Below are 25,900 nucleotides of genomic sequence, written 5' to 3'. Positions count from 1 at the left end.
TTGTTTCAGTTTTGCGGATTGTCTTGTGACTTGCTTTGCAGATGCGCATTTGTAATTGGCTTATAAGTGTCACGTAATTGGCTTGCAATTGTAATTGGCTTATACACGCTCTTTTGCCTCTAGCTCTACCGTTGTGGATGGGCTGCGTTCTTTCGGCGCCTTCTCCTGCACTACCTTCGTGACGATGGGTCGTTAGCCCTGCATTCACGGCTGCGTCTAGATGGGTCCCCAGGACAAATAATTAGGGAGCACGACACAAGTAGCCACGCAGTAATGTATGAAATAATGCCAGCATAATACACCTCAAGTCCATACTTCAAACATCACTTCCAGGGTCGTCGCGGCAACTTCGCCTGCAAATGTGAGTCGCCATATCTTTTCCATTGTTCGTCGGGAACAAGCGTCGGCCGCGAGCACAGAGCTGTTCCAAGAAGTGGACTGGCTACATTGATCAGTTCGATGTGTGTGACTGCATAAGTGTCTTTTCCAAATTTTCGAAGGTCTTTGGCAGGAACATGGTTCAATGGAGTAAGCCGGCGATATAAATTTCATGAAGGACTGAGAGGATATGTGAAGCCGAGCGTTTAGCGGCAGTTATATAAAAGGCGAACCCCGAAAGTAACGTCAAACGGTTCCCTTGAAAAATTGCACAAGCCGACACGTTTTTCTTTCAAGGTGCACAATATGGCACCGCCTTATGAAACAGCTTCCCCAGAGGGGGGAGAGCGAGAGAACAATTGACGCTTGACCCGCAACCGTCAACCGGCGAAGCCTAAGCGATCAAGGAAGGTTAAATAGTACATAATATGCCTACATGGAAGAAAACGAAGTCTTCCATGTAAGGTATATTATGTAGGGACAGAACAGCTGAGCTCCCCCGCCGTGGGTATGTCGGGTATGTGCCATTAAGCCTGAGGACATCATCATCTTCATCATTATCATCATCTGAGTGCATGCAGTACAACTGCATTAGGACGGTTGGAAGGGCTTACAAAACTAGGAACGCTTCCATTCTTTTACGCGTCTCTCATAGTTAAATGCGTCTCTCATAGTTGAATCAAGTGTGCGATGTCATGTGCGTCCGCCGTGAGACGGTTGCGAGGAAAGAACGCGGAGCCGTGCGCCGAAGAGGGCGCAGTCATGGGAATGGAGTAGAAGCGGGTGCATGATCCCGTACCACGTGACGACGCACGCGCCAATATGTCCAACCAATAGGGTTTTACCGTGTGTCATGCTCTGTGCACACCATTTCGGCACTAGCTACCATTTGTGTGCGCGACCCGGCGTTCGCAGGACCTCTCCGCTTGTGTGTCTGCTAGTCGCGCCTTCGTCTTCAACCTGTGATTGCCAGCTCCACTGCAACGCATGGAGATGGGACAGGGACGCCGCCATGCCACTCCCCACGCCCAGCTTTCAGTCGGTGGCCGAGACTGAAGCGCAGCAGGAGGCGGCAGACTAGATCACCGACGAGGGCTTATCGCCCGAAGAGGTAAATGTTCGGCTCTTCCGCGACCAGTCAGAATATTTTTTAGGAATAGGTGATGGTTTGATGTTGTTCTTCTCGCGAAGTCATCTCCGGCGACCGCGTTTCGATGTAGGCGAGACGCAGAATTCGCCCGTGCGCTCTACGATAACGATCAGTGCATGTTAAATATCCGAAGGTGGCTGAAATTCTTCTAAAGTACACTGTGCGATGGCAGGGCACGTTAAAAAAAACCTTAGGCGGTCGAAATTTTCGGAGCCCTTCCCTACGGCGTCCCTCAAAGTCCGAGTCTCTTTGGGACGTTAAAGTATCATAAACCAAAGTAAACCTAACAACTGGTAGGTGCTATTAATAGCACACGACAAAGGTGAAAAACCGTTTTACACCCCAACCGCCCTAGGGGGAAAGGTATGGAGGCAGGGAGTGAAAGACGAAGTGGCGTCGCAGCGCATAGCTTTGAGTTAATTCATAGCACCTTGGCTTCTACGCCGAACCACTGGCACTGCAGCCGGGTATTAGAACGCTCGCTCGTAAGCTATTGAAACCACGGCCGGTCTGGAGCGCGCGTCCGTGACTGACGCGTGCTCTCCAGACGCCGTGCTAAAACAAAGGTTCCCGGTCTACGCGTAGCTGCTTACGAGCGTCTTGTGTTTTGTCGATAGAAATGCTGCCGCCGTGGCCGGAACGCGTGCGCTGCGTCCAAGCGGACTGCAGGACGCGACGAGGAAGCTTTGAGCTCGACGAAAGACGCACGTCTGATCCATAGCGTTGCTCTGCATGGCCTGCCCCTTTCAATCTTTCGGGGCACGGCCCGTGCGTCCACCGAGCATGAGATATCTACTAAATCTTTTCTTTCTTCAACACACAACCTGCACGCAGACGCGCACTTAGTGGATTGAGGCACCTCGCTGCTTTACGCGAACGGACGCAGTTACTGCATAGAAGGGAGGCTCGTGCCTCGATCTGTAATCAGAATGCTGGCGTCAAAAAATTGTTCGCGCCACACCACTCTTGCGCGCCCTCATAGTTGTTTGCTTCGGTTGCATATCTTGCGTTATGATCTTGCCTTCGGGTTGAGATTCCCGGGGAGCGCGGTCGTTTCGATGCTAGTCCTGGATATGCCATGTGCGGGTAAAGATGCGGTGTCTTTAAAGCTGGCGTTAGAACACAACGGAACTCGTTCTCAGGAGCGTATTTATTTCTAGGATTGTTAGGGAAAAGCCTAGTTGTCTGGAACGCGCAGCGAAAATTAAGAGGGAATATACGGACGGCTTGAAATCATACTCTGCTGTTGCAGAAACATTGACAGTGGTGATTTAGACTGAGACAGCGTTAGTTCTACTGAAAGCTTATGTTAGAGCCTTTCTTGAGGTCGATGTTACTGTATAGTACGATACTGTCTACTGGCTCTGAGCAATACTAGCGAGACTATGCAAAAGTGGGTCGCAAAACTTAGCTGGAACAAAATCTCTCTTGTGCAGCAAAGACGTCACGGACCATCGGGGCCACATCGAGCCGCATACAGGAATACTGCGAGTGTTAACTGCTCTCCCGCCTCCTAGCAAGCTCATCGCGGACAACGTCTTCAAGCGTGGCTTTTATGGTGTCCGTCGCGGTGCGATGTTCGAGGGTGTCACGGTACTGTTCTGCCACACCTGAAGCAGGCCAGCAAGATGCAAACACTAAGTTCATGCGCCGCTGAGAAAGAGGAAGCTCGGAAGAACGACCTAAATGGAGTTTTACTTGGAGCCCTCATTTATGCTTGGAGCTTCTGTTACTCGTTTGCGACGTGGAATCCTCCATGCATGCTGTCTGCCACCCATGCGTCCGCCCTATCTGGCCATTGTGATTCCTCAGGAAGGCCCTCGTCGTCAGCGTTCGTGTGCCAGCTCAACTGCGTCCAAAGCGGAGCAGGGCGATTAGCCAATACGAGAACTCCGTCGTGACACTTCAGTCAGTGGCTGTAACTGAAGCGCTGCAAGGGGGAGCTGACGACAATTTCGACTCCGATGTCGAAAGAGGTAAATGTCCACTCCTTCCGAGACTTGGTAACTCTTGTACGGGCTAGTGATGGTCTGGCGTTCTCTGCTTCCGTTTGCCTGCTTAGGGGTTACGAAGTAGCACTGTATGCGACGCGTTTGTTGGCCTGCGGAGCGCGTGCGTGTGGTTGAAAAACATATATTACTTAAAAAGGGTGTGGGTACAGGTTGTGAGACTAGGAGTGGGGCCCGTCATTCCAGGGCCCCAATAGCCCTCGACTTTGCTTCAGGCCGGCGAACGAGCAAACGCTAGTCCTCCAGGTCGGGTGCGCGATGAGGGCTCTCCCAGTCCGCTTCGGTTGGCACTGGTGTACGAGGGGCCGCTTGCATAGCTTGGCAGTCCCAGACTTTATGGTAGAGGGTTTCTGGAGCCCCACGTTAGTGGGTATTCGGGGCGTTAGTGGGCTGGGTAAATACGGTGGAAGCGAGAGAGGCCAGAAAAAGCCTTAGTCTGTAGCGTTAGGAGAGAGAGTGCCTCGGTCAGTGTGAGGCCCATCCCCAGACCCCACCGCAATGACATCCAACGCACAGCATTGAGATCCAATGCCGGATAGGTAGCTTTGCCTTTCAAGACTCTGTTGTGAATCCTGGCATTGTCGAAAATGTGTACAACGCCTGCGAGCTCGGCAGGGGAATATGGCTGCGGGTCGATTACTAGCGCAAGACCTGCCGTCGTCCGCGCAAATATGCAAACGCCGATGAAGTTTTCCACACCTAAGCAGTCTTAAGTGCCTGCCCATTTTTTTTTATCCTTTCGCTCCCAGCTTCCTCCCTTCTTCATGGTGCTTTTGAGTGCCCACCAAGAAGATGGACAATTTCTGAGCCTTTATTTAAATTCTTTCCTCAAAAATTTGAAATTTTTTCGCCACGCCGTGGGATGGACTGGTGAGTGCGGCGGTGATTTTCAAAGAAGCCCGTTTGCTGTGTTATGTTCGTGCTAGTTAAAGCGTGTCGGATATTCAAAATTCATTCCCCCCCCCCCCCTCCCCTCCCTGACCTTTCTCCCGCTTAAGCGCACTCTTAATCTCGAGCTGCAACTCAGGGACGTTAAAACCGACTTCCCCTAGCGAACTACCGACGCGCTCGAACAAGTGCGTCCAAAGGCTTTCGGGATTGCGTAGTCGCTGCGACAGTTCTCTGGGGGCCTGTCAGGACTTTGTAAACTGAAGTTTGATGGATTAGATGCTGGAGAATCGCTTAACTGGGATTGTTTACTGGGGCAGAAGCCTCAGCATTGTGGAGATCAGCAGTCTATCAGCACTACTGGGGGGAAGTGGAAAAGGACAAGAACTCTACTGCACGCAGCGCTGCAGGACTATCAGCTACCCCTATATAAACTTTCATGGAAGCAACCGCAAGGAAAGAACGCAGCTAGGAGAATGTTCCGCATCCGTAGGAAAGTAAAAACAACAAAATCGAGGAGGAGTGCAGTGAGGCGTGCGTTAATGGTCGCTGTTTCGCAGTCATGGCGAGGGTACGCGAGCAGCAGAAGTAAATGAATGCATATTCTTTGTGATAGCTACATGCATTTGTGATCGAAGTTGTAATCTTTTTGGTCGCTTTTATGTTCTCCTCTATGCGTTTTTTTCCTCTGTGTGACTCGCGCGTTTCTCCACAACTTCCGCGTGCGGCGCGCGTTGTTGTGCTATCCCGGCAGCCCCCATGGCTGCACTGCGTCTGAAGCACAGAGCGGGGAGCCAGGACCAGAAGGCCGCTGTTCACGTCCTCCTTTGAGTCGATGACCGTGACTGAAGCGCACGAAAGGCCTGCAGATGAAAGCAGCTGTCGCTCGCACGTGCAACCCGAACGGTGAGTCCCAGGTCTCGATGCGAGCTGTTGGCAATGTTCATATACGTACGCAATGGTGACTCTTCGTTGTTCTTCATGATGTATTTGCCTATTGGGCTGCTTTCGGTGGCGGTAATGCCACGCGACTGAGACCGTTCTGTAACACAGGGGTATGGTTCGATGGTTCGAAGTTAGACCACAGCGCTCTGGAGAGTTTCCAGCATGAGTGCCTCGCATTCGCGTTCTGTCCGGAAACCAAGCCTACAGCTTCTCGTGCTTATCGCATCTCCCGAACAAGCAGATTAAGGACTGGAGGAACCTGCTTACAACACTTCCACGATGTCACTGAAGAGCATATTTCCGGGCAGGACGTCTACGCTCTGCTCAAAGTAATAGCCAGCGCAGGAAGTACAACCCTGTTGCCTGAGGAGGGTTGGAAGTGCTCATGAAAGAGAGGGACATTTCGATTTGTACGTAGTGTATTGCTGCTCTGCCCCCTGTCGTTTCTTCTATTCCTGCCCCCCTTTCTTTCCCTCTTCCCGCCTTCTCCCTGTCCTTTTATTCCCGCTGGCCGCAGATCAGGTTCTTCAGGTTTCGATGCCAAATGCCGCGGCAAGCAACATCTGTTCCTTTCATTTTATTTTATTCACGATAAATAGCCACTAACACCAACACTCTTCCGTCCATGTTTCATAGTTTAAAGGGCTGTTTCCTTTCTGTCGTAGATTAAGTGGCTGTTGGTGGTAGTTATGGTTCTAATCGAACAGTGTGAAGGCTTTTCGATTACTGGTCGATGGCGTACTGTTACTTCGGGGCATTGTATGTTTTAATTAAAACCACCACAAGAACAGTTCCCACTCCTTGACGTGTTTCATGGCTGTGTGAATGCGAAGACGACACCTGCGCCTGATAGGGGCAAGATTATAAATGCTTCAGGCCTTTTATGATTACCTGTAATCATAACTTTATGGTATTCGATGTAGATATTGGCTGCCAATACGCGCATGGGATTACGGAATTTGGTGTACATGACCATAGCTGATATATATATATATATATATATATATATAAACTTCGTATCTTTTTTTCCACGAGGTACTGTTTGTAGTATAAATTGCACGCACCTTACACATCGTGCCTTTGCCGCTGTTCTACTCCTTACCAGTGGTTTTGCATTGGTGGCTGGATATGAAGCGCAACAACGTGCGGAAGAAGTTCTGATTGGTACGTGTCCAGCAGGTCGCAATTCTTTACGCCAATATGCGAATCTTTGCTGAAGAAAGGAAAGGTGTAAATGTCAACTGGGAACCGTACAAGGCAGGACGTATGCTTTTTGTCAACTGCCAAGTTTCTTTGGCGGCATTCGGCTGATGAGCACGAGGACGCGGGATGAATAATCAGCTGCGGCGGGTTCAGTGGTTATGGCGCTAGGCTGCTCACCCGAAAGACGCGGGTTCGATCCCGGCCGCGGCGAAATGCTAGAGGCCCGTGTACTGTGCGATGTCAGTGCACATTAAAGAACACCAGGTGGTCGAAATTTCCGGAGCCCTCCACTACGGTGTCCCTCATAGCCTGAGTCACGCTGGGACGTTAAACGCCCATAAATAAAAATCAATGTTCCAGTCTCGGCTAACCAGGGCCTGCTTGTACGAAAGAAATTAGCCAGCCTAGTTCTTGTCTTGTCTTATTCGCACTCTAGAAAATTGGGTTTGAGGAAAGAAAACTGCGCAGTCACTACTCAGTGGACACCTCAATCGCGCCGTAAGAGAGGGGATGTAGAGAGTGAATATTCAATTTCGACCACCACAAGATCGCGGCCGCGGTGGCCGAATTTCGATGAAGGCGAAATTCTAGCGGCCCTTGTACTGTGCGATGTCAGTGCACGTTAAAGAACCCCAGGTGGTCGAAATTTCCTCAGCCCTTCACTACGGCGTCTCTCATAGCCGGAGTCACTTTGGGACGTTAAACCCCATAACTCATACCAAATCAAGCAATGCTTTGGCATTAAATGTCTAACGCCCACTGGCAAATGAAGGTTTTAGCCTGTGTCTCGGTTGTTTCGCTCAAGGCACGGAGGTAGTGTTTCGACCGCGAAAAAAAAAAAACGTTGGAAAAAAACGCGCCATAGCTATAGCACAGTAAGAATGTGGGGCAGAAAGAAAAATAATTTAAAGGGACCTTTGAGTGCTTCGAACGTATATGCCACGATGCCTGTACGATGCGTGAAACACGGCTGTGTTTGTGCCATGTGCCTAATAGCCGTAAGCCCGGCCCCGAAAGCTGAGCAGAAACCGCCTTCAACTCGAAAAAAAAAAACTTGCTCGTTAAGGGGTGTTTCAGGATCGTGAAAGGAAACATTTTACGTAAACCGAGATGTTATGTTATGCGGGTGTGATAGCGAGAAAAGTGCGCAATACGCGGCGCGCAGTAACCAACGAAATAAGTCCTTCTGTGCGCAGCGAACTCGCATCTCGGAGCAGATGGCGCCACATGCGGCCTGCCGGGTATCCACGAAAGTGTGGACACGTGGGTCGAGAGGGGTTTGATGCCCACGTGTACTACAAGCCCTCATAAGACGTCGCTGTCCGGATGAGTTAAGCCACCTAGCTGCATCAGCTGCCAGCGGTAAGATAAAAAGATTCGGCAGAGGCAATTAAGACGGATTACGTGTGAGAATGTGAAAGCATTACAGTCCCTGGCGCGTATGACAACACCCGGAACGCTGTACGACACACGGTTGCATCACAATTTTGATGCTAAATTTGTTTTTGAGGAAACAAAATGGCGGTGTATCTGTGTCACACCTCGGTGGCCAGCTCAACCGCGCCTTAAGTTAGAGTCTTGGAAGAGCACACAGTGCAAGGCACACAGTTGAAGGTACATATGTCGTGGGTACGAATCGTTGTCGCAAGGTGGCTTTCATTTTGGCTAGAATATGTAATCTATATGTAACAAGAATTCGTGTGACAGCACCCGGAACGCTGTGCCTTCTTAGAAACGGTTGGGTTTACAGTTTCGGCATGAATGTGGTCGGGAAAACTGGCTCTACTTAGCGGTTGGGCAGTGGCGAGCTTATAAAGACGAATGACATGTTTATCGGATTGTATGACGAGGCGGTGCTCGGCTTTGTGTTTTGGTCGTTCGGGTGCTTGATGACGTAACTTGCCTGCAACGCTGGGGTTTTCTCTAGCATCTGGGAGTGCACATGCGAATGCACTTACGCCGCCGGCTGTTATCGTGATGGGAATAGTAATGCTTTCGTACTGATAAGACCTCGACAACCACAGCCGCAAATTATGAGAGTCCTTCAGAAAAGGAAAATTATTGATGGGAAGCCGTTCACGCTGTTAACTCCACGAACATTGATGTTTCCCTCTCGGCACTTTGTAAGCGGTCATGTCATGTACGGTTCCGCATACCACGTGTCATGGCGGCTGTGTGTGTGAGGCAGCTTGCTGAATGCGACATCAGTTGAAGTTCGTGCAAGGAAATAAGCACGCAAAAATTCATTTTCGAAGTGCTTGTTCGCAGAGAGTCGAGAAGCGTTCGGGTATGCTCGTTTAGTCTCTACTTTCTGTACCTTACTGCGGCGTCACGGGTGGGAAATCCTTACAATAAAGCAATAACGGGGATTGCGCTGAAGATTCGCTGTTCGCGATTAATTGTTATAAACCTGACAAGTGCGCCCGCCGAGAGACAGCTGCATAGAACGCGAAGCCATCCGGCAAAGAGCACACAGTCAAGGGCAATGGAGTAGGAGCGTGTGTACGAGCTACTACAATGTCATGCTGCGCGCTCCTATTCGTCCAATCCATAGCGTTTTACTTCTCTATCCACCCCATTTCGCCCCGCCGCGGTGGCTCAGTGGTTACGGCGCTCGGCTGCTGACCCGAAAGACGCTGGTTCGATCCCGGCCGCGGCGGCTGAATTTCGATGAAGGCGAAATTCTAGAGGCCCGTGTGCTGTGCGATGTCAGTGCACGTTGAAGAACCCCAGGTAGTCGAAATTTCCGGAGACCTCCACTGCGGCGTCTCTCATAGCCTCAGTCGCTTTGGAACGTTAAACCCCAAATAAACGAAACCGAAACCACCCCATTTCGGCACTAGTTACCATTCTTCATGCAGGCTACCCGGCGTTTGCAGGAACGCCCCAGCTGCCTGAGTGCTATTCACGCCTCGGTACTCATCCTGTGTGTGCCAGCTCCACTGAACCGCATGGAAGACTGGGGCAGGGACGCCGCCATGCCACTCCTCATGCCCAGCCTTGTCAGTGACCGTGACTGAAGCGCAGCAAAGGGCGGAAGACGACAGCTTCGACTCCGACCTGTCGCCCTAAAGGGTAAACCATCAGCTCTTCCCAGGCCGATTGGAAGATTCTTGTAGGCCTTGTTGATAGCTTGAGGAGGTCGTTCGCCTCACGGACACAGCCGCGGCGGCCGCGTTTCTGTGGAGATGAAACTCGGACGGCACCCGTGTGCTGTACGATGTCAATGCGCGTTAATGATCCCCATGGGGTTGAAATTATTCCGGTGCACTCAACTAAATCCCCCCTTTCTCTCTCCTTTCATTTACACCTTTCCCCCTTCCTTTACGCCGCCGCGGTGGCTCAGTGGTTACGGCGCTCGGCTGCTGACCCGAAAGACGCGGGTTCGATCCCGGCCGCGGCGGCTGAATTTCTTGAAGGCGAAATTCTAGAGGCCCGTGTGCTGTGCGATGTCAGTGCATGTTAAAGAACCCCAGGTGGTCGAAATTTCCGGAGCCCTTCACTACGGCGTCTCTCATAGCCTGAGTCGCTTTGGGACGTTAAACCCCAATAAGCCAAACCAAACCAACCCTTCCTTTACGGCGTGACTGAGGCGTGCACGTGAAAGTGAGGCAGTTACTGAGCCAGTCCTATTCCTGAATAACCACTTGTAATTCACCCCTGTTTCGGGCTTGGTAATAATGGATGGTAAGGTGAAATGGATAATATAGTAAAGCATGTTTATTTAGTCAGAATTCGTTTTGAGAAATCAAAAAGCGGGTTATCTGGGTTTCCCTCGGAGGAGTGGAGGGAGGGAGTGAGTGAAATATGGAACAGAAAGAGAGGTCGTAGTGCAGGGCTTCTAATTTTGACTACCTTGAGCTCGTTAACGTGCACTGATGCCACATTTGACACGGGCGGCTTTTGCATTTCGCCTCCACCGAAACGCGGTTGGCAAGGCCGGAAATTAGAATGTTTTTATAACACTTAAGACAGAGGTGCCCCGCTAATGCGTAGTTGCCTTTGCCAGTCTTCTTACGTTTTGACCATAGAAACGCGGCCTCCGTGGCATGGACTGGGGGCTGTGTCCCGCCGAAGTGCGACGAGGAACTAGCGTGCAGGACAGGAGACGACGCGGGATTCATAGCATCGTTCTGGTTAAGAAAGTGCCCCCTTCATTCCTTCAGGACACAGCCCAAGCGTCCACCGAGTACGAGGTTGCTAGAGCACTTCTTTCTTTGAAAGTCAAAAGAATTAAAGGTGAACTTAATTCTCCTTGCGTCCGGAAATGCCAAACCAGTTCCCCCGGCTTCGATCCCGGGCGCGGCGGCCGAATTTCGATGAAGGCGAAATTCTAGAGGCCCGTGTGCTGGGCGATGTCAGTGCACGTTAAAGAAACCCAGGTGGTCGAAATTTCCGGAGCCCTTCACTGCGGCGTCCCTCATTGCCTGACTTGCTTCGGGACGTTAAACCCAAATAAATCAAACTTAAACCATTTAGAATTCTGTTGCCTCTCTTAGTAATGTAATTCATCATTGATGGTAATTGTTTAATTAGCTAATGAACTGTTTTATTACTACCTATAATTTACTATTAATTGATCAATCATTAATCCTTAGTCTTGATTAAAATAAGCAAATAAAAATGTTGAATTAAACTATTACATTACATGTATTACTGTTCATTTCTGGTGGAAGTAAGAGTAATTATCCAGTTCTATGAATTACTTGGAGTAATTAGTGAAAATATTTGCTTTATTATTTGTTATCTACTAATTCGGTCATTTAAACTTTTTCACTGAATCATTATCATTACAAATCATAATAACAATTTTACTGGGTGATCGCTCAATGGAACGCCTGGTGACACATCTTGTCCACCTATGCCCCTCATGAGGCAAGAAATGCTTTGGCGTTGATAATAACCTAGACTCACATGCGCACTTAGTGGCTTGAGTCACTCAATACGGTTCTAGGGTGCCCTCAAAGTTGCTTCCTTCGATCGGTTGGCTAATGTTAGAACCACTGCCGGGGAGTGCTGTCGTTTCTCTGCTTGTCCTGAAGTTGCCATGCGCCGGTAAAGGGGCTGTGTTTGCAAAGCTCCCGTCAGTCGCATGGAGGAACGACGTCGTTCCGAAGCTAGGCTGAAGGGCGCGGCTTCAAACCAGTGGCCAGGAGTCTCAAGCAACGTGAGCAAGCGTAGTGAGGCCCGTCGCGGCCTGAGCAGTCACCCTAGACCAAACTTAATGGTGTGCTCCAAGCCATCCGTTTAAGACGATGCGGTCCTCGTGTAGGAGCTGGCCGAGTAGAACGCACCCATATATTCCAGGGCCCTCAAGTTCATCTGCATGCTGTAGTAAGGCATCGATCATGACCGGGCCAGATGAACTATAGCTAATCGTAAATGCCAAAAATAACCGCAAAGTGATCATTCTCACAAGCCGAACTGAAAAGATGCTAGCTCATCGTCATTCGCGTTACCACGAATGTCTAACCACCACAGAATTGTTTTCTGTCACGGATCTTTCGGGAAACCGGGCCCAATTTTCTAGCAGCGATCGCAGTTCCAGTTGTCCCTATAAGACATGACTTGTGGTGAATCTTATGATGTTTGTTGAACAAACTACTGTGCGGCTTTTTCAAAACGCAAGCGTCAACAGACGGGTTTATGAGGCTGAGGTCTGGTGGCAGCGGGCATGAATGTGATAGCAGGGTCATCACTATCTTCATGAAGACTGAAGCCGCTGATTTCTTGACAAGAAACACAGCGCAACTCGTTATCAGAAGCTTGTTTATAATTGAAAGGATTGTTAGGGATTATCCTACAGTTTGTGCTTGCCATCATATGTTGCCTTAGATCTGATGTCACAGGTCATGTTGTTGTACACGCACTAAGAAATAAATGCGACAATTGCGGCTGGCGTGAAATATAGCTTTCTGTCGCGAAAGCTTTTGAGAAAAGAGATCCAGATTGACACTGCCTGCATTCTAGTTAGAGGTTAAATTCGAGCTATTCGTCGATATTACTGCAGTACGAACCGCTGTTCTAGCGTTGCGCAATGCTCGCGAGAGTACGCGCAACTTGGACACAAAACTTCACCTGATGCAAAATCCCCTTTGTGCAGCAAACTCACGTCAAGGAGCAAAGGAAGAACGGTGGCGGGAGCGGACGAGTACTACGAGTGTGTCTACTGCTGTTCCGTCTGCAAGCAAGCTCATCGCGAAGAACGTCTGGAAGCCTGGCTTTTGTGGTGTTCGTTGTAGCACGAAGGGGGGGTCATGGTACTTTTTGACCCCACGTGAAGCAGGCCAGACAGTAAGACCATGCGCCACTGAGAAAGCGGAAGCTCGGAGGGATGACCTGCGTGGCGTGACACTTGGAGCCCTCATTTCAGCTTGGGGGTACTGTCACTTGTTTGCGACGAGGGATACTCCTTGTCCTCTGCCCTTCATGTCCCCGCCCCAGCTATCTGACCGTTGTGACTCCTCAGCAAGGTCTTCGTCGGTAGTGTTCGTATGCCAGCTCTGCCGCGCAGCAAGCGGAGCAGTGCAGCGAGCCAGGACCACATCGTAGCCACCTTTCAGTCGGTGGCCGCAACTGAAGCGCTGCAAGAGGGAGCTGTGAGGATGTCTATTCCGATGTCTCCCCCGGAAAGGTAAGTGCCCAGTCCTTCCAAAAGTTATTCGGTAATTTTTGTAGAGACTAGTGGTTGTCTGGCGTTCTGTGCTTCCGCACGCGAGGAAGTATAGCTCTGTATGGGCCACGTTTGTTGGTCTGCCCAGCAGGCAGCCGCGAAACGCAGTTGCGACAGTTCCAGAACTGATGAGCGTATCTTGAAAAGTAAAGAACGCGCTTGCGCATATTCAGCTTGGCGTTGTCTGCTGCGCATTGTGATCTCATTGCTATGGGACCTGGGGCTGGGCCGAGAAATTCTCGGCAGCATAAAAGAGTGCTTTTATTGGGTGGAAATATGGCTCTGACAAAGAACGCAGCCGCTATTTTGAGGTTGCGACTAGCGATCTTGTTGAAATAATTAATATAGTGAGACACCACGCATTGCTGGCACTGCCACAACTCCTTCCCAGAGGCAAGAGAGCTGCAGCAGACGGTGAATGATTCGCCTGACCCGTTTCCAAAGGAAAGTGGGGTCCGCATTACTGTCTGCGTTTTAGTGTGCGGTGTGAATTCGATTGCCAAAGCACGCCTGCACCTTGTGGTGGAGACCAGAGTTACGGCCCTTCGAGTGGCCGTGCCAGAATAGTAATACCCTGCTCTCGAGACGGCAGCTGTGTAAATGTGCATGTAGTTCTCTTTTGATCTGTGTTTCTTGTTAGAGTGCACCTACACTAAGGAATCATGCGGATGGGACGCGGACACTGAGGACGACGCGATCATGGGGAGAAGGAATAACGTTACGAGAGCTGTGAAAGAATGAAGGCATCACAGTGAATACAGTCGACTCCGGCGCGTAATTTTGTTCTCTCAACGTAGAGTATCTCTACTTGTCTTTTCGCCTCCTGACTACTTCCGCAGCTTCTTGAGCGGTGATTTCCATTAAGATGCATCCCACGATCTAACATAAATGGTAATTCACACCCAGGAGAAATGGTAGATGGCTTGTGTGCGGTTATTTCTTGTCAGCTAAAAAAAAAAGCGGAAAGAACTCATTTCGAGCCTAGGGATTGGAACTGCTGCGTTATTAGTCATAGAAAGCAGCGCTAATTTATTTCGAAACAGAAGATAGAGAGCGCTTTTAACTGTGCTCTTGTCTGCTTTGAAATTACTCTTGTTTTCCGCGGGACGGCGAGGCCTAAAAGGAAGTTGCGGTGTTTCTTAGAAGATTTGGGGCTTTACTGCTTAGGCAACCCAATCAGGCAACATCGGCAGGAAGCTGCTGCCGAAGAGAGCTCGCGCCCTAGGTTTGTTGATAGGAACGCGCCAGCGTGAGGCTGATGACGGGCTTATAGCTGTAATGAATGAATGAATGAAAACAAACAAACAAAAAGATATGAAATGAACGAAATGAATGAAATAAACAAACAAAAAGATATGTCGTGGTAGACGAGAACAAAGAGAAAGGCTTTCGCTTTTCCGCTCTTCAGCAGACTTGTTCTCCGCGGCATTCGGCTGTTGAGATCCAGCTGCGGCGGCCGCGTTTATTTAGAGGGGAAACATAAGAGGCGTGTGGCGTGCGACGTCCGTGAATGTGAAAATCTTTCATTCCCTCCCCTATAACTTCCCTCACTGCGCGGTAAAGGAGCCCACCCAGAAGTGTTACTTTACTCCATGTGTTTTTTTTTCCCCAAACCAATTTTCACTGATATTGGGCGCTTGCTTGAAATTGGGCATTCTATTGGACTCAGCCATGGGCTAACCATGGACTGCGGACAGGAAGCAGATTAACCAGTCTAGATCCCCCTCGCATTACTCGCACTCTAGAAAACTTGTTTTGAAGAAAGGGAATTGCGCAGTCTTTCACTTATCGGTGGACACCTCGATCGCGCACTGGAGGAGGTGATGAAGTGAATAAAGAAAAAGAGAAAGTTGTGACCTACTCCATGGCTGCGGAATAATTTCGGCCATTTGGAGATTTTTACGCGGAGGGAGACCGCACGGCACCCTGGTGCCTTTAGCGGCCGCCTCCAACAAAACGCTGTTGGGTTCGAACCCTGGTATTTCGCATTCTGAACTCTCCGCTGAATTTTGGGAGAAAAGAAAGGTGGGTCGATACCATAGTTCTCGAAGAAGGTAAAAAATTGGCTGTGGCTTAGCTTGGTTAAGCCCGGTAATTGCGAAAGCAATATCCGTAGCTACGCCATGGTTCAGCTGGTAGTGCAGCTGGTGGTGGTGCTTGTGGTTAGACTTGTGGTGATGCATCGGTTATACAATCCAATGCAATGCAATCCAATTAATCTGATTAATCTAATCTAATCGAATCGAATGGAATCTAATCGAATGGAATCGGATTGAAAGGAATCTAATATAATCGAATCGCATCTAATTTAATCTAATCGAATCGATTCTAATCTAATCTAATCTAATCTAATCTAATCTAATCCGCTAGCCGCGCCGCTGTGACGTCACACCGCTAGGCGCGCCGCGCGCGGCGGGCGCAGGAGTTAGGCAGCAGCTACCAAGCGCGGCCTCGCCTCCCGACGGCACAAGTTGGGCCCCTGGTTTTTGCGGCAGATGGTATGACGTCATAGCAGAGTTCAAGCTAAAGGTCAGTGGTAGCTACCGCGGCCTCGCCACGCGAGGAGCTGAAAGTGAAAGTAGTGTTGCTTTCACAATAAAAAAAAACGAACGCCGACTAAAAGCTCGTTTCCAGTTAGCGTTTGTGTTCATAACTTGTTCAAATTCCTTGGCTGCTGAGAGAGAAAGACGAGAAGGGTAAATTTTTTTTCCTACATTCTAGAAACGTGCGAATGCAGATGTGCATGAACGTTAATGACGACAAGGAAGACGGAGAATGCTCTGGCCGTGCCATCGCGCCGCAAATGGAAGTGTTGGAGTTAACACGTGGCGAGCTCGGCTGAGGCGATACCCTAGTGCCCTCGAACGCTGACCAGCGAAGCTGATCTGTTAACGCTGCCGAAGGTTCGACTCCCAGTAGCGGGAATATGTTTCGTTTATTTTTTATTCCTCTTCGCGCAGTTCTATAAACATCGCAATACTGGGCACAACCGAACGAACATCGCGAGATCTTGCTCGGGGTTTACCCGTCACAATTGTGCTTTTGGCACTGATAGATGAACACCCTCTTGCAAGCGAAGGTTTTTGTCGGCATTCTTGGTGTTACCTCACGGCGTGGTAGCAGTGTCGACTGCGAACAAAACTAGGCTGAGAACTGGACTACTTGGCTTTGCACAAGCAGACGCAGTTAAACGATGTAACCACCCAAATTACTTTTCTTCGCAGCATACTCGCATCTCGGAGCACGCAGAGTATATGCGGCTTCCAGGCGATCCACGAAAGAGGCCGCGTGTCTCGAGGTCCACCTGCCTAGCCGCCTCATACCCGTGTGTTCTACGAGCACGAATTAGACGTCGCTGTCCGGAGGCGTGAAGCAATACAGCTGCATCAGCTGACATCGGTAAGATAAAAAAAAAAATTCGGCCCAAACAGTTGACTCATAACATGTGCAAATGCGAAAGCACTACTTACTGACCCTGGGTGCACTGACCCCCACACACAGGCAGGTGCTGTTTGTATGTCAACACCCGAGCGCTGTTTGACGAACGGTTGCATGAGCGCTTTGATAAGAAAATTGGTTTTTGAAGCGAAAAGCTTCACTAAGAGCGTCGGAGCCGAGCTTCGCGTATGCCGTGAAATCGAATGGCGAGCTCTGCGCATGCGCAAAACCGAGTGACGTCACGCGCGGCGCAGGTGGCCGCTGCCGTCGCCGCCGCCGCGTCACTACTAAAAAAATTCACGGGGCCACTTTGTTGACCTAAAGTGCGGTACGGCGAAAGCCTTAAGCGCAGTGTTGCTGCTTGTATCACTGATCTTAAAGTTATACGCGACAGCGTCTTGCAACGCTGCCAGGGAGTTCACAGAACGCCATCGCCCGTTCGGTTCTACGCTTTGCTCGTCGGTAAATTGGTTTTTGAGGAAAGGATTGGTTTGGTTTATGGGGTTTAACGTCCCAAAGCGACTAAGGCTATGAGAGACGCCGTAGTGAAGGGCTCCGGAAATTTCGACCACCTGGGGTTCTAACGTGCACTGACATCGCACAGTACACGGGCCTCTAGAATTTCTCCTCCAAAGAAATTCTAGCCGCCGCGGCCGGGATCGAACCCGCGTCTTTTGGGTCAGCAGCCGAGCACCATAGCCGCTGAGCCACCGCGGCGGCTTTTGAGGAAAGGAAATGTATCTGTCTCGCATACCTCAGTGGACACCTGAACCTTGGGAAGGGAGGAAGATGGGAGTGAGGGAAGACACCGTATTCACTAGACGCGCCTTTGTTCATTCCAAACTATCGAGCAGGCATGGAGGAGTGGTAGCATGCTCGTCTCACACTCCACACTGTAAACAGAAGGGAGTAAAAAAGGGTGTAAAACTTACTCCTTTTTTACTCCCATATAGGTGTATTTGTGTTTAGAGTGCAGAGACCAGGGTTCGATTCCCGAACTCGACCAATTTCCTACTCGGTTTTATTTATTTATCTAGCCTGATTAGAAAGGTTAATTAATCTTATTGGGTAAATTGAGCAATTAACTGAACTCATTCCCACTTACTTGGAGCATCACTATACTATCCCTTTAATTGGTTGCACGGTTAGTAGCCAAAGTACAATTGGCCCCGTTTGAAATGCGCGCACTGTGACGTCACTACCGTTTCGACCAATTGTTTCGATGCGAGTACGGCAGGTGCCATGTGCGGGTAGAGAGGAGGTGTGGGTAAAGGTCCCGCCAGTCGCATCGTAGAACAACGTCGTGTAGAAGCAAGGGGGAGAAGAAGAGCACTTGAACAAGTGCCCAGAACTCGCGAGCGACCGAAGCAAATGGAGCAAGGGGCGTCGCGGTCGAAGCAGTGGCCCTAGAACATACGTCAGGCCTGCTACAAGCAACCCGTGAAAGACGCAAAGGTCCTCAAATACGAGGTGGCTACGTACGGCGCACCCGCTAAGGATTCCAGGAACCTGAAGCTCATGTGCCTACCATAAAAGTGTATCGACCATAACCATCGAAGATGAACCGTAACTAAATACAAATACTAAAATTAATAGGCTGTAAGTGATAATTAGCAAACGCCCAATGGAAAGGCTGCTAGCTCTCATCATGCGCCTTACCGCGAATGGCTGAACCCTGCATGGCAATTTCTGTTTGACCTCCTTCGGTAAGGCGGGCACGATATTTCAGCATGTATCGAAGTCGCATATATTACTGTTATTATGTCTGGTGAATCTTATAGCGCTGGTTAAATAAACGATTGTGCGGCCGTCAAGAAGCAAGCCACAAAAGATGGTTCTGTGCAGCTCATGTCTGGATGCTTCGTCACAAAACTAGAGCTTCTACAAAATCTTTTTTGTGCAGCAAACTCACGTCACAGAGCATTGGAGCCATGGCGAGCCGCATCGACGAGTACTGCGAGCGTCAAGGGCTCTTCCGCCCGCAAGAAAACTCATCGCGGACAACGTCTGTAAGCATAGCTTTTACGGTATCCGTCACTGCGTGATGTTGGGGGGGTTGTCTAGGTACAGTTTCACCACACCTGGAGCAGACCTGCCAGGCGCAAACATACAATGGCCATGCGTGGCTTAGAAACAGCCTGGTCGGAGGGACAGCCTACATGGTGTCCTACTTGGAGCCGTAATTTTAGCTTGAAGCATCAGGTAATCACTTTAAACGTGGAATCATCCCCTGCCTTTCATGCGTCCGCCCCAGGGACTGGGCCATTGTGACTCCTCAGCAAGGCCTTCGTCATGAGGGTTCCTGTGCCAGCTCCAGAGCGTCGCAAGCGGAGCAGAGCGGGGAGCGAGGGCGAGAACACCTGTCAGTCGGTGGCTGTAACTGAAGCGCTGCAGGGGTGGAGCGCACGACAATTTCGACTGGGATGTGTCCCCAGAAAAAGGTAAACTCCCACTCCTTCCGAGAGACATTCAGTAATTCTTGAAGGGACTAGTGATGGTCTGGCGTTCTCTGCTTCCTATGTGAGGGTCGGGAAGTAGCACTGTATACGACGCGTTTGTTGGTGTGCAGTGCACGCAGGCGTGGTACACATCATACAGTGCCAGGATAGACGAAGGAGTCTTGAAAGGTAAAGAAAGCGCTTCGGCATATTGAGCTGAATGGTAGTACTCTGCCATGTGTTCCGATTTAATTGGTGTTGAACCTGTGGGCTTGGCTGAGAAATTCTTGGCAATGAAAAAAAAAACCTTTTTTTTCTTGTTAGAACATGACTAGGACAAAAAAAAATAGATACCTCTCTTCAGGGTGCGACGAGGGATCAGCATGAGGTTGTTCTTGAAATGGTTAACATAGTGACGATGCCAGGCATTACTGACACTATACTGCTGAACTCCTTCGCCAGTGCGAGATAGCTGCAAAACCCTGTGCATGATCCGCCTGATTCAACTCCAAGGCCCAATGTTCTCTGCACCCCACTGCCCGTGTTCTAGTCGTCGGTCCAAATGCGATTACCAAAACTGGCCTCTCCCGGTGTGTGGGGACCGGGGTGATGGCCATGCGACCGGCCGTGCCACGGTAGAGATGCCGTGCCCTCGATCCGGTAGCTTGGTGCACATGAATGTAGTCCAGTTGTCTTCCTGCGCTGCTGAGCGGTTGAACTAGTCGGGTACACTAGTGGAATAGGGCATGTAGCCGCTGTGGTGGCTCATTGGTAATGACACCCGGCTGTTTACCCAAAAGACGCGGGTTGGATCCCGCCGCGGCGGTTGAATTTCGATGGGGTCAAAATCTAGAGGGCCGTGTACTGTGCGATGTGAGTGAAAGTTGATAAATCCCAGGTCGTCGAAATTATCCGCAGCCCCTTGCTATGGTGCCCCTCATATCGTCCGTCAATTCAGGACGTTAAACTACGGCGTCCCTCATAGCCTGAGTCGCTTCGGGACGTTAAACCCCAATAAACAAACAAACTACGGGACGTTAAATCCCACAAACCAAAGCACGGATTAATACCGCCCGCTCAACAAGTTGTGGCCTGGCACATACCACGGTTGGCCCTTGTATTATAGCTCCTGTGTGCTCGCCGCCACGCCGGCGCTGCCAGCTAGGCGTGCTTTCACCGTCCTTCAGAAAGGTTAAATATTTGCTCGATGGGAAGCCTTTCGTGGGGCTTTGAGTTTTGACCCAATCCCTATCTTCACTTCGGTAGCGATCATGTAATAGGCTCTTGGCGCGCTCTCTATCGGAACTTCGGTAGCTGGAGCATCCTGCTTGTCGTGGCGGCTGTGTGTGAAACCTTTTGGTATACTCGTTTAGTCTCTGCTTCCTCTGGCTTGGTTGGCGTGAGCGGCGAAAATTCTCAACTGTAGCATTTCAAAATTCGCTTTAATGATAATTTAGGAAAGGTAGTATTTGCGGGGACAGCGACGACAGTTCCCTCGATTCGTATGGACATGACATGTGCGTCCGCCAAGAGACGGCGGCGTAGAATGCGGAGCCATACTCATGAGCAATGAATCGTGTGCCGAGCGCCTACCATGTCACAATGCCCGCGCCAATTGGTCCGACCAACAGCGTTTTTCCGAACGTGTCATCCTCTGCGCGCCGCGTACTGCTCTTTTGCCGCATATATTAGCCCAGTTATAGATCTCTCATTTCAATGACAAAGTAAAACGCACTTTGCTTAAGAACGAAAAATATTTTAACAAAAATAAAACAATTGCAGATATGCACACGAATGTTCGATATATACAGTCGGAAAATAGGCGAGTAAGAAGTCTAGAATATGTTTTCTGCACTCCTGCATGATAAACCCGCTTTCGAAATTAAGACCTTCTGAGCTTTATGATCAGTAAAAATAACTGTTCTCGCCATGTTCTTTGGGCTACACTACAGCACAGTGCCAAAGTCGGTGCCCGACTCCTTTGGCGAAGGCTGGATCCGCTGCAAAAACAGGTTGCACGGAACAATTCATAACATGCCAGGTACCTTCAAGGAGGCCCACAAAGAAGTGGGTTCCTCGGAAACGGCGAAATAGAAAGTTGCAGACAGCCACTTGCTAATCGGGCCACGGCGGAGCACTCACCACTGTCTGTGCTAATTAATTAAACCCGACTAATGAACGTCATCTTTTCACACAAATCTCTCCCTTGCATTGAAAAGGTATAGTGAAAATGCTGCAGAATCGGGAAGAAAACCGCCACTGCTGACCAAAAGCCGGTGCGAGTTCAATGACAACAAATTTCGGACAGCTCGCATTAACACGGTATGCATCAAATGAACAGATGCATGCAGTTCATTTCAGAACACGGTATAATATTCAAGCGATTCTCGACACAACGAGATTTCTCACTCAAGTCATGTGAAATGCAACTTGCGGTGAAAAAAAAAGTGCGATAAATAAAAAGGTTCACCATGCCTAATTTTAACCCATGCACCCCCGGTTGCCTGTCGACTGTCTGGAGCGACGCGGTAGAGCACACGGCCACAGAACAGCGTGGAGTGGTACACTTCTCTTTATTTTTTTTTTGCGGACTACTTCCGTAGCCTTCACAGCGTTGCATTTCATGTTTGCAACGGGGTATAGTTACCAGTCTTCGTGCGCGCGACCCGGCGTTCGCAGATCAGCCCCACCCTTGTGACTGCTCAGACTGCTCTTCGGACCTTCATCATCATCATCGAGCGTGTGCCAGCTGCACTGCACCGCATGCAGGACTAGGGCAGGAACCCGCAAGGAACGCCGCCATGCCACTCCTCACGACCGACCAGCCTCCAGTCGGTGGCCGAGACTGAAGCGCCGCAGAGGGCGGCAATAAAGAGCCTCGACTCTGCTCATTCACCACAGGAGGTAATTGTTCAGCTCTTCTGAGACCAATCGGAAGATTATTTTCGGTGTGGGTGATGCTCTGACGTGGTCGTTCACCTCACAAACCCAGCCAAGGTGGCCGTGATCCGATGGAGGCGAAACGCATAAGGTGTGTCCGTGGAGCTGTGCAATAACCGTTAGTGTGCGTAAAAAACCCCCAGGTGGTCGAAATTATTCCGGAGCCCCCCCAACGGCCCCTACTTCTGCTTTCTTTCACTGCCACCTTCCGCCCTTAGGCCCGGTGCGCTGTACACCTAGAAATGACAGTTTCTGCGCCATTTTTGTTCCTGAGTAACTACTTGTGATTCACTCTTTTTTTTAGGCTCCGTAATGAGTGCACAGTAGGGAGAAATAGTAAATATAGTAATGCGTGCTTGTTTAGAGATAGTAGATTATGACAAATGGAAAGGCATTGTGTCTGGCTTCCTACCGGTGTACACCCGAACCTCTCTAGTGGAGAAGGGATGGAGTGAGATATGGAAGAGATAAAAGTAGCCACTTAATCCAGAAATTTCGACCCCTTTGGGTTCGTTACCATGCACTGGCGCCACGTAGTACACGGGCATCTTCTGCATTTCGTCTTCATCGAAACGCTGGCTCCAATCTCGGGGACTAGAACGCTAGGTCTTATTGCACTTAAGACAAAGGTTCCCGGACTATGCGTAGTTGCCTATGGGGGAAGTATTATGTTTTGTGCATAGAAACGCGGCTGCCGTGGCGGAGCTAAGCCTTGCCTCCAGCTGGAGCGCAAGACTGAAGGAACCGTTGTGTACGCCTTATTCAAAGCGTTTATCTGGGTCGGAGGCGGTTCTGTTGAGTCCTTGAGTGCACAGCCCTGGCGTCCACGGTTTATGATGCTACTGCGCCTTTTCTTTCTTTAACGACCAGTAACCTAGACGAAGCCGCCAACTTAGCGGTTTGGGGCACATGACTGCTATAGGCGAACAGATACGGTTGCTGCAGAGAATGGACGCTCGTTTTTCAAGCTGTGGTATGGATTCTGGCGTCGCTAAACTACAATCGCGCAGCATCGCTCCAGGGCGCCCTCGCGTTACTTCCTTGGATAGCTGGGATAGTGTAGGTTATTGCCGCGGCTTGAGAAACATTGCCGGGGAGCACTGTTGTTTCGATGCGAGTCCTGGAGGTGCCATGTGCGGGTAAAAAGGCGGAGCTGTTAGAGATCCCGCCAATCGCATCCAGCAACACCGTCGTGTAGAAGCCGGGGTAAAGGGCGCGGCACGACATGTGGCAAATGGAGTACGGGACGTCGCGGCCTAAGCAGTGGCCCTAGACCTTACGTCAGGCGTGTGCTACAAACCACCCGTGAAAGATGCAAAGATCCTCCAATACGAAATGGCTTAGTATGGCGCACCCGTTAAAGATTCCAGGACCCTGACGTTCATAAGCCAGCGGTGGAAATGCATCCACCATAACCGTGCAAGATCACCTGCAACTAAACAGAAATACCAAAAATAATAGCCGGAAAACGGTAATTAGTAAACGCCCAACGGAAAAGCTGCTAGCTCTCACCACCTGCATTCCCACGAATGACTAAACGGCCGTCTTTCGGTAAAGCGGGCCTGATTTTGGAGCAGGTATTACAGTTGAACATATCCCTGTCATTATTCTTGATGAATCTTATGGCGTTGGTTAAATAAACATTTGTGCGCTCGCCGGAACACAAGCCGCAAAGGACGGGTCTGTGCAGCTTACGTCTGCTGGCTATCAGCGGGCATAAATGTGATAGCAGGGTCAGCACATTTTTTATGAAGGCTGAACCCGCGGCTTTATTGACAAGGAACCCAACACAACTCGGTCTCGGAAGCTTAATATTTGAATGATTGTGACAAGCATATAGTTATGGTGGTGTTCTTGCACAGGCAGTGAGAATTAAATGCAAAGATCCTGGACGGCCATAGATTCAATTCAATTGAATTCACCTTTTTTTCAACATTTTTACAATGTTGACGGTCTCCCAGGCAAAAGGCTGTAGTAACAGCTTGACGAAACCTGGAAGCCGGCGGCAGACAGCAGTGACAGCGGTACAAAAAAAAATTATACACAAGATATCAATTGCTATTACACACGGTCACACACATTTTATCATGGTCACATTTTATCACAGATTTACAAAAATAAGAGGTGAAGTAAATTAATCAAAAAAGATACTGAGATGTTATACAAAAGCCAGGATTAACATGCACATAAAACGGCAAAGAAAGCTATAATTGCACATATGAGAGGTTAAACTACCATGTGTACGTTTTTATTGAGCACATTACCATTTTACGCCAGAAACAGCAAACACGGGTCACTCCAGAAACATTGAACGCAAAATCTTACGAGTTATTCGAGCGTTATTAAAACTAGATAGACTGCTCTGATTTAGTAACACTGGCACTGTATAGCTTAATGACTGGAGAAAGTAATTATTTCGGTGGTATGGAATCAACCATTTTTCAGGGGCGCGTGTTTTCGAAATATTACAGCGCAACGTTGCACCTGAGAGTGAGAGAAGGAATCCTTTATACATTTCGTTAGCAAAATAAAAGTGGTAGAGGAGGCGGTAACTTAAAGAGACTCGATATTAATGACATGATGCTGACGAAATAGCGCGGCTGAAGGATGTAAATATGGCACATTGTTTATGCAACGCATGGCTTTTTTTTCTAGACGAAGAAGTGTACCGATGTTTATTTTGTGGTCGTTCCCCATGCTAGTGTGCAATAGTTAAGGTGTGAACGGAACATTGCGTGGTAAACTTGTATTCTAATGGATATCGGAAGGAGGTCACGGGTTCGAAATAAGGCACCTACAGCAGATGAGAGTTTTTTAGCCATTTGCTCAACATGACTGTCTCATGTCATCTGACTAGAGAATATGACACCAAGCCGTACTTTCGGGCTAACGTTGAGAAAAGCGAAGTAGAGTTTTACAGCGTGAGTTTCAGTAAAAGGTTAACTTAGAGCCCTTCTCAACGTCGATGTTACTGCGTGATGCACGAACCATTCTACTAGCTCTCCGCAACGCTTAGGAGAGTATGCGCCACTAAGTCACAAAGCTTCAGCTTCTACATAATCTGTTTTGTGCAGCAAACTCACGTCACAGAGCATCGAAGCCATGCCCCGCCACATCGCCGAGTGCGGCGAGTGTTAACTGCTATTCCGTCTGCAAGCAAGCTCATCGCGGGCAACGTCAGCAAGCCTGGCTTTTATGGTGTCCGTCGAGGCACGATGTTCGGGGGTGTCACGGTGCTGCTTCACCACATCTGAAGCCGGCCAGCAAGGTGCAAAAAGTAAGACCATGCGCCGCTGAGAAAGAGGAAGTTCGGAGGGACGACCTTCATGGTGTTCTACTTGAAGCCGCCATTTTAGGTCGAAGCATCTGTTACTCATTCGCGACGTAAAATCCTCCACTGTCTGCCTTTCATGCGTCCACCGCAGGGATCGGGCCATTGTGACTCCTCCAATGCCAGCTCCTGTGCCAGCTCCAGAGCGTCGCAAGCGGAGTAGAACGTGGAGCCAAGAGAACAACACCGTCCGGACGCTCATCATAGACACCTTTCAGTCGGTGGCTGAAACAAGCGCTGCAAGGGGGAGATGACAATTTGACTGTGATGTTGTTGTGTCCCCTTATTGCTTTTGTGTGTGTGCGCCCCCTCCTAACGACCACTCGCATTCCCCTCCTAACGACCACTCAATCCTCCTCCTAACGACCGCTTGCCCCTCGTCGCACGCTGTCACCAGATGCCCCCCCACGGTGCGCCCCCGCACCCTCCTCCTGTTCTGGGAAGCCACTCCCTGCCGTGGACGCTTCTCCACTCCCTCCTTTCTTCGGGCGGCCAGTTCGGCTGCTG

The 25,900-nt window shown here is 49.7% G+C and overlaps 1 long non-coding RNA gene across 9 annotated transcripts; it reads left to right on the top strand.

Moving 5' to 3' along the window:
• Window positions 1–1,210: 1,210 nt before the first annotated feature.
• LOC149364414 (uncharacterized) lies at window positions 1,211–25,510 on the top strand. Of its 9 annotated transcripts, XR_016289196.1 has the most exons (12): window positions 1,213–1,489; window positions 2,965–3,504; window positions 5,180–5,331; window positions 7,770–7,935; window positions 9,453–9,648; window positions 12,677–13,207; window positions 16,471–16,645; window positions 18,588–18,693; window positions 18,939–19,125; window positions 21,802–22,026; window positions 25,137–25,339; window positions 25,488–25,510. It is a non-coding gene; the product is annotated as an uncharacterized LOC149364414 (long non-coding RNA). The 9 variants fall into 9 exon arrangements; XR_016289190.1 differs by lacking the exon at window positions 16,471–16,645 and having other exon boundaries at window positions 1,211–1,489; window positions 21,892–22,026; XR_016289188.1 differs by lacking the exon at window positions 16,471–16,645 and having other exon boundaries at window positions 1,211–1,489.
• Window positions 25,511–25,900: the final 390 nt, after the last annotated feature.

This window comes from Amblyomma mixtum, chromosome 2 (assembly GCF_055824585.1).
Source record: "Amblyomma mixtum isolate Tamu chromosome 2, ASM5582458v1, whole genome shotgun sequence".
In the NCBI taxonomy this organism is placed as follows: Eukaryota; Metazoa; Arthropoda; class Arachnida; order Ixodida; family Ixodidae; genus Amblyomma; species Amblyomma mixtum.
Note: the sequence above shows the minus strand (reverse complement) of the source record. Positions and strands in the feature narration are given on the sequence as shown.